This window comes from Poeciliopsis prolifica, unplaced genomic scaffold (genome assembly GCF_027474105.1).
Source record: "Poeciliopsis prolifica strain line A6 unplaced genomic scaffold, Auburn_PproV2 SCAFFOLD185, whole genome shotgun sequence".
Taxonomy (NCBI): domain Eukaryota; kingdom Metazoa; phylum Chordata; class Actinopteri; order Cyprinodontiformes; family Poeciliidae; genus Poeciliopsis; species Poeciliopsis prolifica.
The window spans coordinates 191,069-203,191 of record NW_026562560.1 but is presented as its reverse complement, the minus strand read 5'-3'; the positions used below and the strand labels follow the sequence as shown (position 1 = coordinate 203,191).

At 36.4% G+C, this 12,123-nt stretch overlaps 1 pseudogene; it reads left to right on the top strand.

The window, feature by feature from the left end:
- The first annotated feature begins 4,733 nt into the window (after positions 1-4,733).
- On the top strand, positions 4,734-12,000 carry LOC129356686 (butyrophilin-like protein 2; annotated as a pseudogene).
- Positions 12,001-12,123: the final 123 nt, after the last annotated feature.

Genomic DNA, 12,123 nt, shown 5'->3' with positions numbered 1-12,123 from the left:
GGTAGATCTCAGCCGGCTGGTGAGAGAAAAAGTAGATCTTGGTCTCAAAAAGTTTGAGCACCCTGCTCAACGGCGAGTGGAGAATGTGGAGGTTTATTCTAAACAGAGGAATCATGTGCATAAATTTGCACATTTACAGAATGGAGATGATTTCTATTTAGAAAGACGCTTTCACACGACTGAAACCACTGCAGGTACATCTTCATGTGACAAAAACCAAGGAATTTATGATTCACCTTTTCACATCTTTTTTATTTTTAGATATTTTTGTGTGTGTGTTATTGCCTGAGGACAGATGTTATTCAGTTTCGTTTGCGTTTAAACAAAAGATTAAAATCAGGAACTGACACGGTAACATGCCGCTCTCCATCTTCAACCAGGCAGCATCAGGTGAAAGACATTTCTATCTTTTTTAAATCTTCACAACATTTTTATTTTATGTGTTGCTGATCAAGTTAAATATTTGTGTTTTACTGAGATCCAGTTTAAATGAAATTCATCCTGTAAAAACATGAAATCCTGCAAAATGCAGCAAGATTTGGTTCGTAACTTAACATCAAACTTCTTGGATGAAACTAAAACAAAATGTAACAAATACATGAGGGAAAAACTTTTCAACAACATTTTCTTTAAAGTGTGACTAAAACATTATAAACTGATGAAAACAGCAGATAGAAATAAACTGAGCAAAGAAACAGAAAATGCAGTGAAAGTTTTTATCAGTTCCATCAGACGGATCCCACAGATCGGTCAGAAACACACAGAACTTCATGTCAGATTTTATCTGCTGCTGAAAACATGAACCAACAAAATGTCAGAAAACAGAAACTTTATTTATTTTACCAGAAAGTTTTACATTCTAAGATATCAACCAAATTCACATGAAGCTAAAAGCTCCTTTTAATCTGTTGAATGTGGGTTAGGACATTGATGGCTGCACAGTGGTGCAGTTGGTAGCTCTGTCGCCTTGCAGCAAGAAGGTTTTGGGTTTGATTCCCGGCCCGGGTCCTTCTGCACAGAGTCTGCATGTTCTCCCTGTGCTTGGTGGGTTCTTCCTCCCACTGTCCAAAAACAAGACTGTCAGGTTAATTGGTCTCTCTAAGTTAAGGTGTGTGTGTGTGGGTGTGTGTGTGTGTGTGTGTGTGTGTGTGTGTGTGTGTGTGTGTGTGTGTGTGTGTGTCTCTGTGCTCAGACTAGTGACCTGTCCAGGTGACCCCGCCTCTCGCCCAGAACGTAGCTGCAGAGGCACCAGCACCTCCTGACCCACCAGGGACAAGGTGTTAGAAAATGGATGGATGGATGTTGATCCATTATCAGCAGAACCAGCGTCCTTAGAGGCGGTCCAAACTCCTCTGATCAGAATCTGTAAAACTTTGAGGTTTCAGGAGGAAGTCAGAGCTGCAGCTGCAGGTTGTTCAAATTTATCTTTAACAAGAGAAAACATGCAAAGATAGAGCTGCTTACCGACTATAGAAAGGTGTAAACTGCTGTAATAATAAATAAATATTTATCCACCACATATTCAGAAACGTCTCAATAATCTTTAACTCACCACTTTGTTTGCCAGCTGCCAATAAACAGCAGAGAAGAGGAATCAGACGTGGAAAAGTGGAGAACAAACAAAGCCTCCATGTTTTTGTCTGGAGGAAAAGTGGCTGAGATGTGATATTTTTCTGGCTTGCTAACATTTAGCACATAACACAATTTGTCTGTTAAAGTGTCATTGTGTGGATCAGGATCAGGCGCTGCTCATTTATTACATCTAGAGATGTTTTAACATGTTAGTTTCAGGAAATGTCAAACTCTCTGAGTCACTTTCAGCTTGTTTTGAAGTGCAGGTTATAAATTACACACCAGTTTTTAAATGACATAAATAGATAAAGTTGCAGTTATTCTAAAATAATTATAAATCAGTTTAGGATTAGGATTAGGGTTAGGATTAGGATTAGGGTTAGGGTTAGGATTAGGGTTAGGGTTAGGGTTAGGATTACTGTTCAAATCAGAGAAATAATACAATCTGACTATTCTGAGAATCAGAATGAGCTAAAAACTCAACATGTGATCTCTGTGCTTATGAACGTTTCATATTTTCCTCTAATAACTATGAGCTGCATTTTGTTTATTCAGGAACTTTGCTTTGTGTTCCTGGTTTCTGGTACGGCCGTAAATGTGACGCACAAGCCTCCAGTGCTAACAGCGATGGAGGACAGCGGCTCTTCTCTCGGTCCACTGGGTTCATGTCTGCTCCTGAAATGATCTGATTGGTGGTTGGAAAAACTCTCATTGTGTTCAAGTTGTGCTAAAAGGAGTTAGCCAATCATCTCAATGCTAAAACTGTAGCAGCTAATGCTAATGTTAGCATCCACAGTCCACATTTCTAAAAAAGTTCCTGAAATCTGGAAAGATGAATGGATGGAATAAAACTTTGATCTGATCTGTTGGTTAAAAACCTGAAAAACAAATTAAAAATATAAATATTTTATTTTTGAGTTCTAATGTTTATTCAGGATTTAGCAGGAAAAAGGATTTTTGAATGGGAAATGTTGTCAATATCTGGTTTTCAATTAAAATATGATAAACTAATTACAGACCCTGCAGGAAACTAAACAATGTTTCCTAGTTTTCAAATATATTTTATGGTAAATTTGTGGGATTAGCAGATTAATGTTCCTGAGTCTTATTTATGAGTAATAGAGAAAAATATTAACTCTTCATTTTGTTTTAATTTAGAGTTAATAGATAAAATCAGAGTGATTATTTATCAATATATCAGTGGATTAAGTCAGTGCAGAAGGATAAATAATGCAGATTATTCATTAATATTTACTGAATTAATCTGACAGTTGAAAACTCATCATCATCTCTAATTAATCTAAATCTATGTTTCCTCCTCCAGAGTTTTATCATGAAAGCTGATCAGAACATTTAGCAGAACAAACTTCCTCCTTCCAACCAGAAGAAAACTCTGAGATAAATGAAGCTGCATGTCATCAGAGTTAATCTGGATTACAGACATTTTCTAAGAATTATTAACATTTTAATCAGACTGAGCTGCAGGATCTATATAGTTCAGTGTTTCAACAATAATTTGCTTCTTCATAGTTTTGCAGCAAATGGTGAAAATTAGGAGTAAAATGATCAGAACCAGGAGATTCTTGTTTTTAATATTTTTACCGTTTGTGTGGGCTGGTATTATAATGGGTAAGTAAAACATTTATTACTTCCTTTATTTTATTATCATTCAGATTAGAACAGATTATTGCTTTCAAAGTGAGGATGAAACAGGAAATGCAGTGAAAATATTAATAATAAATATTGAAACATGATTCAAAGTTAGAGCAGTAACTCTGTTATTTCTGGTCTCATATTTTTCTGATCATTTACTCACCAACATGTCTCCCTCTGACTAATAATTTCACAATTCAGATTTTGATGTTTGTGAGAAAATTTAGAAAATTAAAACACAGAAAACATTTGAATGTTTTTTCTTTGCCGTATTGAATAAATGTTATTTTTTATTTCACAGATGAATCCAGAATTACTAACAGGAGTTTCAGGTTAAAACTAATATTTTATTTCTGCAAAACAGGTTTTTTCTATCTCACAGTAATATTTATATTTTATAGCAGAGCAGCAATAGTCCAAACCTGAAGCTGATAAATGAAGGAAGGAGCTAAAGATTAGGGGATGGCAGATGTTATGTCCCTCAGGCACATTATAATTATTGTTATTTTTTCTGGATTGTTTTGTATTGACTTTAGTTGAATGACTTTCTGTTTAATAAACTTTGGAGTTTGGATAACTCCTCTTTTGTAATCTGGTCTTGTTAATCGGTGGCTGTTGGTCAGCCTGTGAATAGGTTGGACCAGGTAAAGTCCAGCACCACCAAACAGCCCCGTTCTGATGGATGCCACATCTCCAGCCTGACATGCGCTTGTTTTTATCAGCTCTTTGTTTGTTTGCTGTTTTTTGTCTGTTGTGATTTTGGCCTGGTGGGACCGATTGTCCTGTTTTCAATACTTTTCTTTGCAGTGGATCCTTATTCCGGGTAGAGCAGGGCTTCCACGGCCTGCATCGGGTCGGCCCCCTGCTGGACCGTTTGGTTCTTTTTTCGGCTCACCGGGTCCAGCTTTCTGTTCATACTTTGGGATTTTCTTTGAGGAACTGAGGATTTAATTCTCTCTGTTCCTCCACAGAAAACCAAAAGAAGCTGAAACAAAAGAATCAGTCAAGAGAGTTTTGACATAAAATGATGTTTTTAATCCACATTTTGCCTTAAATATGTTAAATATTTCTCATATATGTTGAGCCCTTTGTGGCCGTAACAGCAAAGAGCCTCTAAGGTTTGGATTTTATTAAAGATAAATAATCAATAGCAGCAAACAGAAAGCTGATCAATGATAACAGATTTATTGATGGAATGTCAAGAAATATGTTTTCATTAATCTTTGGAAATGTTATAAAGTTTTAACATGTTATTATTAAGCAGGAACATAAATAAACCAGGAATATTTTTAATGATTCTCCTGCTGCATCAGAGCGATTCCTCCATGTTTCCTATCAGAACCAGAACTTTTGGTTCAGTGAACATCATCTGGATCATGGAGACTATTTGCTGAGATCTTGTTTCCAGGCAGGTTTTCTATGATCCTTCAGAGGGATCTGGGTTTCCTCCTCAACACCTTTACACTCAACTTTCTTCTGCTTTTAATGTTGCAGAGTCTGAAACCAGCATGTCCTGTGTTATCAACCAGGACTGTATTTTACCATGTCGGTTTGAGAAAAGGATCAACTACATGGAATGGTATCTATATCAAACATCATCTCTGATTGTCTCCTAAACCATCGTGGCTCCAGTTACTCTGAGAGCCTCAGATCCAGAGCGTCTCTGTTTGAGGATCAGATCTCCAGAGGAAACGGCGACCTGCTGCTGAGAGGAGTGAAGGTTGATGATGAGGGACGATATTTGTGCGAAGCAGAAATAAATGACATCTATTATAGACATTATGTTGACTTTACCATAGAAGGTAAAACACTTTAACCTGAAAACATTTTATTGATTCATATTTTGAGTTTTTATATTTTGGTTCCAGGACATTTATCTGCTTAATAGTTCTTTATTTTCTCATGTTTCTGCTGCAGCTCCAGTTTCTGACATCAGAATCCATCAGGATGGAAACAGAACCACCTGCAGCTCAGAGGGGATCTACCCTCAACCTGAACTCACCTGGTCCACTGAGCCTCCATCCAACACGGCTCTGCAGAACAGAACCACAGTCCATCAGACTGAGGAGAAGCTTTATGACATCAGCAGCTCTCTGACGGGTCCAGACGGTTCTGATTGGATCTACAGCTGCACCATCAGAACCAGCAGGAACTGGTGGAAAACAAGTTTAACAAGAGCAGGTCAGCAGATGGACAGAAAGTTCTGATATCATTTAATAAACAGTTTTTTGTTTACATTTAATTTGACTTTACTGTAATGTTTACAGTACTACTGTAAACATTACAGTATTACTGTAAACATTACAGTATTACTGTAAGCACTACAGTATTACTGTAAGCATTACAGTATTACTGTAAACATTACAGTATTACTGTAATGCTTACAGTAATACTGTAAGCATTACAGTATTACTGTAAGCACTACAGTATTACTGTAAACATTACAGTATTACTGTAAGCATTACAGTAATACTGTAAACATTACAGTAATACTGTAAGCATTACAGTAATACTGTAAACATTACAGTTTTACTGTAAACATTACAGTATTACTGTAAGCACTACAGTATTACTGTAAGCATTACAGTAATACTGTAGTATACTGTACTGTATGTAAACATTACAGTAATTACTGTACATTACAGTATACTGTAAGACATTACAGTATACTGTAATTACAGTATTACTGTAAGTACAGTTACTGTAAACATTACAGTATTACTGTAAGCATTACAGTAATACTGTAAAATTACAGTAACTGTAAGCATTACAGTAATTACTGTAAACATTACAGTATTACTGTAAGCATTACAGTAATACTGTAAACATTACAGTAATACTGTAAGCATTACAGTATTACTGTAATTACAGTATTACTGTAAGCATTACAGTAATACTGTAAACATTACAGTAATACTGTAGCATTACAGTATTACTGTAAACATTACAGTATTACTGTAACATTACAGTATTACTGTAAGCATTACAGTATTACTGTAAGCATTACAGTATTACTGTAAGCTACAGTATTACTGTAAGCATTACAGTAATACTGTAAAATTACTGTAAACATTACAGTATAACTGTAATATTTACAGTATTACTGTAAGCACTACAGTATTACTGTAAGCATTACAGTATTACTGTAAACATTACAGTATTACTGTAATGTTTACAGTAATACTGTAAGCACTACAGTATTACTGTAAGCATTACAGTATTACTGTAAGCACTACAGTATTACTGTAAACATTACAGTATTACTGTAAGCATTACAGTAATACTGTAAACATTACAGTAATACTGTAAGCATTACAGTATTACTTTAATGTTTACATTATTACTGTAATGCTTACAGTAATACTGTAATGTTTACAGTATTACTGTAACCATTACAGTTTTACTGTAAACATTACAGTATTACTGTAAGCACTACAGTATTACTGTAAGCATTACAGTAATACTGTAAACATTACAGTATTACTGTAAGCATTACAGTATTACTGTAAACATTACAGTATTACTGTAAGCACTACAGTATTACTGTAAACATTACAGTATTACTGTAATCATTACAGTATTACTGTAATGCAGATTAGAAAATGAAACATCCAGAGGTTTCTGGATCCAGCTGTTTGTGATCCACTGGTTCCGGCTCCACGTCCCTCGGATCGGATGCGTGTTTCTCTCCCTGCTTTGCGTTCTGCCAGACCTGCTGCTCTGTAAGCTGCTGCTGCGTCTCTCATTCTACCCGGCCTCTCGCTCAGCTGCTCCTTTTATTGCCCCATTTCTGGGTTGCCCCCATTGCAGCTGAGGGGCAACAGCTGTGTGAAGTGAAGTGGACGTCTCCAGAGACAGCAGCCGCAAAAGGAATCAGCACACATGCAACTCAACATAAACCCAAAATAAATATATCAGCAAATGTAGAAACCAGGACAATAACTGAAAATGGCCACATTGCTACACAATGCCTCCATGTTTCCTATCAGAACCAGAACTTTTGGTTCACTGAACATCATCTGGATCATGGAGACTATTTGCTGAGATCTTGTTTCCAGGCAGGTTTTCTGTGATCCTTCAGAGGGATCTGGGTTTCCTCCTCAACACCTTTACACTCAACTTTCTTCTGCTTTTATTGTTGCAGAGTCTGGAACCAGCATGTCCTGTGTTATCAACCAGGACTGCATTTTACCATGTCGGTTCAGGAATCGGGTTGCCAACATGACATGGGAGCGTGAAATACCAAAATCAGGGATTGTAAGTTATGACCAGGGTAACATCAGAACCTCTGAGAGCTTCAGATCCAGAGCGTCTCTGTTTGAGGATCAGATCTCCAGAGGAAACGGCGACCTGCTGCTGAGAGGAGTGAAGGTTGATGATGAGGGAACATATGAGTGTCATGTTTTTACAACTGGCATCTATTATAGACGTTCTGTTGTCCTTGAGATAGAAGGTAGGACATCTTCATTTGAAAACCTTTCATTCAAAGAAGATTTGGATAGTTTGTATTTTGTTGTTGTGGGATGTTTCTGATGTGAAATTGTTCATTTTTTATTCTCTTATTTTCAGCTCCAGTCTCTTCAATCAGAATCTATCAGGAAGGAAACAGAATCACCTGCAGCTCAGAGGGAATCTACCCTCAACCTGAACTCACCTGGTCCATCATGACTCTGCAGAACAGAACCACAGTCCATCAGACTGAGGAGAAGCTTTATGACATCAGCAGCTCTCTGACGGGTCCAGATGAAGATGTAGATCTGTTTTACTCCTGCGACATCAGAACCAGGAAGAGCCAGAGGATAGCAGTTCTAATTGATCCAGGTCAGCAGATGTACAGAAAGTTCTGATATCATTTAATAAGCTGGTTTTTTAGTTTCTTCCTTACATTTGATTTGACTTTTTCTTGAAACCTCATGAAACATCCAGAGGTTTCATGAGGTTTGATTCACATTCAGAGGGATTTTATTTTAATGCCTTTCTAAACCCCATTTTACCATCAGCAGGACAAAATGAGAGGAAGCCTAATTTAAAATGCATCCACCTGTAAATGAAAAGTATTTGTTCCAACATTATAACTGATGGTAAACAGTGAAACGTATTGTGAGGAAAAACACTTTGACATTCTGGACAATGATCTGGTCACTTTAAGGCTGACTTTGTGGAAACGTTTGTCAAGAATAATGGAAAAGATCAAAGCAGGTTTATAAGTTTTATTCCTATGAAGATGCAGAAATAAAGAAAGAAAATGCTACATGCTAGCTGTGCTATTATTATTATTATTATTATTATTATTATTATTATTATTATTATTATTATTATTATTATTATTATTATTATTATTATTATTTATTATTATTATCCACACAGTTAAACTAGGAATAAAATGGAAACAATCTCCAGGTTGAGCATCAGAAACCAGATGCTTAAAGTTTATAATTATTAACATTTATTCATAAAAATGTTGGCAACTGATGGGGAACCAGCGGAGCCACCAGGGGGCGCTTCCAGCCTCAAACAAATAAACGCTACAGAAACGAATCAGTAAAGCAACAGGCAGCACAAATTAAAATGATTTAAATAAATGAAAACGGAAAACATATTAGTAAAATATAAAGTCAATCAAAAGTTGCTTCACTGCAGGCAAATGAAGCTCTAGATTAATAAATATTCTGATTATAGATCAGTTATAGATATTAGGAATGAATTGAATGAACAAAACTCAGGTTCAGGATTTACATTTAGTTCAGAGTTTAAACTGTTAAGCAATAATTTGTTTCTTCATTGATTTGCAGAAAAAGATATAAAAGTTTGAATCTCATCACTAAAGATAAATAATCAAAATACCAGCAAACAAAATTCTGCTCAAAGGTTCTGCATCAGAGCGATTCCTCCCTGTTTCCTATCAGAACCAGAACTTTTGGTTCACTGAACATCATCTGGATCATGGAGACTATTTGCTGAGATCTTGTTTCCAGGCAGGTTTTCTATGATCCTTCAGAGGGATCTGGGTTTCCTCCTCAACACCTTTACACTCAACTTTCTTCTGCTTTTATTTATTTATTGCAGGGATTGGAACCAGAATGTCCTGTGTTATCAACCAGGACTGTATTTTACCATGTCGGTTTGAGAACGGGACCACCAAGATGGAATGGTCTCTAGATGAAACATCATCTCTGATTGTCTCCTATGACCATCATGGCTCCAGTTACTCTGAGAGCTTCAGATCCAGAGCGTCTCTGTTTGAGGATCAGATCTCCAGAGGAAACGGCGACCTGCTGCTGAGAGGAGTGAAGGTTGATGATGAGGGAACATATGTGTGCACTGCAGTGATTAATGGTGTCTATCATAAACATTTTGTTTTCCTTGCAGTAGAAGGTAGGTCACTTTATTTAAAATAAAAACTTTATAGAAATAAGATTATAAAAGTTACATTTATATTTTGTTCTTCTGACAAATTGTTCATTTATTTCATGTTTCTGCTGCAGCTCCAGGTTCTGACATCAGAATCCATCAGGATGGAAACAGAACCACCTGCAGCTCAGAGGGGATCTACCCTCAACCTGAACTCACCTGGTCCACTGAGCCTCCATCCAACACGGCTCTGCAGAACAGAACCACAGTCCATGAGACTGAGGAGAAGCTTTATGACATCAGCAGCTCTCTGATTGATCCAGACGGTTTCTGATTGGATCTACAGCTGCACCATCAGAACCAGGAGCAACCAGAGGAGAGCAACTTTAGCTGAACCAGGTCAGCAGATGAAGAGAAAGTTCAGATATTTAAAATCTTTGCTGTTTTTGTTTCTTTTTACATTTAATTTGACTTTTACTTGAATCTTCATAATGAAAAATGCAAATAACTAATTTTCTCTAAAAAGCTTCTTTATGCCATGATAGTTTCCATAGAGTGAAGCTTTACATCAAGTGCATCACAAACTGAATGTCTGCAAAATGCAGCTGATTGATTTATTTTATTAAATCACTTTTTAAACACATTAAAAACATTTCAATATAATTTAAAGACAGAATCAAACCTTATTAATAAAATGCAGCTGATTTATATCATAATTGTATTAATATTTCCAGTCTTTTTGCTTTGCAGAAACTTTTATTTCTGAGTTTCCTGCAGAATATTTGATGTTAAAGAATTATTCTTTCTTTGTTCATTAGCTGATTTATTTCATCAACATTTACAAATTCTTATTAAAATACAACATCTAACAGGCCGAGTATATTTAGAAGCTTAACTCTAAATATCGTCTTTTATTCCATATATTGATATATTTCAAATCTTCCTTCTCATCCTTGTGTTTAGTCTTATTGATCACTGCAGCAGTGACTAAATATCAATCAGGAAATTGATCGTGTTGCATCAACCTTCCAGACGTCTCAGGTTCTGGTTCTGGTTCTGGTTCTGGTTCTGCATCCGAACCAGGAAAAGCAGCATTCAGCTTCTATGCTCCACAAATCTGGAAGAAACTTCCAGAAAAGTGTAAAAGAGCCAAAAACACGGAGTTCCTTTAAATCAACCAGTCAAAGTTTATTTGTATAGCAGCTTCAGCAACAAGGCTTTTCAAAGTGCTTCACATCATAAAGACCCAAAAGAAACACAATGAGAAACATCTTCAGTCGTTACACATCAGATTGTTCATTAATATTTAAAGCAATAACTGGAACATTGATCAGTATATTTCAATATCATTGATGATTGTGATGCCTTCTGACTAAATGTTATTGCTTATTTCATCACTGGTTACTGTTTCATAATGTGAAGCAGTTTGAACTGCTTGTTGCTGAAACTGAACTCATAAACTTTGCTTTCTCAGGTGCTGAGGTTCCAATCAGCTGCACTTCCTTCAACATTTCTGCGTCCAGTTTGGTCTGGAGGTTCAACCAGCGTCAGATCATCCTGACCAAGACTGACAGAAACATCTACAACATCTCAGAGGAGTGGAGGAAACATGTGAGGGATGTTTCAGCGTCCGGCAGCCTCACCTTACAGAATGTGACCTCAGATCAGGAGGGAGTTTACAGCTGTGAGCTCAGTGATGATGAGGAGACGATGATAACTCAGCTCTATCTGAGGAGGACTGGAGGTAACAGGACTCAGGATTTCAGCTTCATTAGATGCTCACAATCTGACATTGTAAACTATAAATGAGTCTTTAAGCTAAACTCCTGAACTTCTTTGGTTCCAGAGAATCTGGTGGTTCCTGAACTCATCAGACGGACGGTGGTTTGTGTTGTGATTGCAGCAGCAGCAGCTGGATTCATAATGTTCTACAAGAAGAAGATGGAGGAAAGTGAAGCTCTGCAGCTTTAAAGCTTTCATTCACATTCAGAGAGTGGTTTTGTTTTAATGCCATTCTCCCATTTTACCCTCAAGATGATTGATGAGCTGTGATGGTTCCACTAAATGATCAGCTTCATGTTCTTGAGATGATTCTCATATTTGGAGATATTTCTGTTTTTATTTTTAGGATGATTTCATCTTCTGCCCAGCAGGGGGCGCAGCTAAACATATTCTTTATATTCTTCCAGCTAAACTTTCTCAGATCTTTATCAATAAAATGTTTATTTCTATAGAAAATTAGTTTTTTATTACATCTATTGATGATTTATGAGCTTTTATGATTTACAAGCTTTATGTAGTTTTACATTATTAGTTCTCTATATTTAGTTTTTCCTCACATTTGTACATATTTCTGTTTAATCTAAATGTGAAGATTTTACTCTGGTTGCATCTTCTGCCCAGCAGGGGGCGCAGCTAAACATGTTCTTTATATTCTACCAGTTTCTCAGAAATTAACCAATAAAATGTTTATTTCTATAGAAAATGAATTTTATTACATAAATAGATGATTTGTGAGCTTTGATGTAGTTTAGCAAAATGATTATT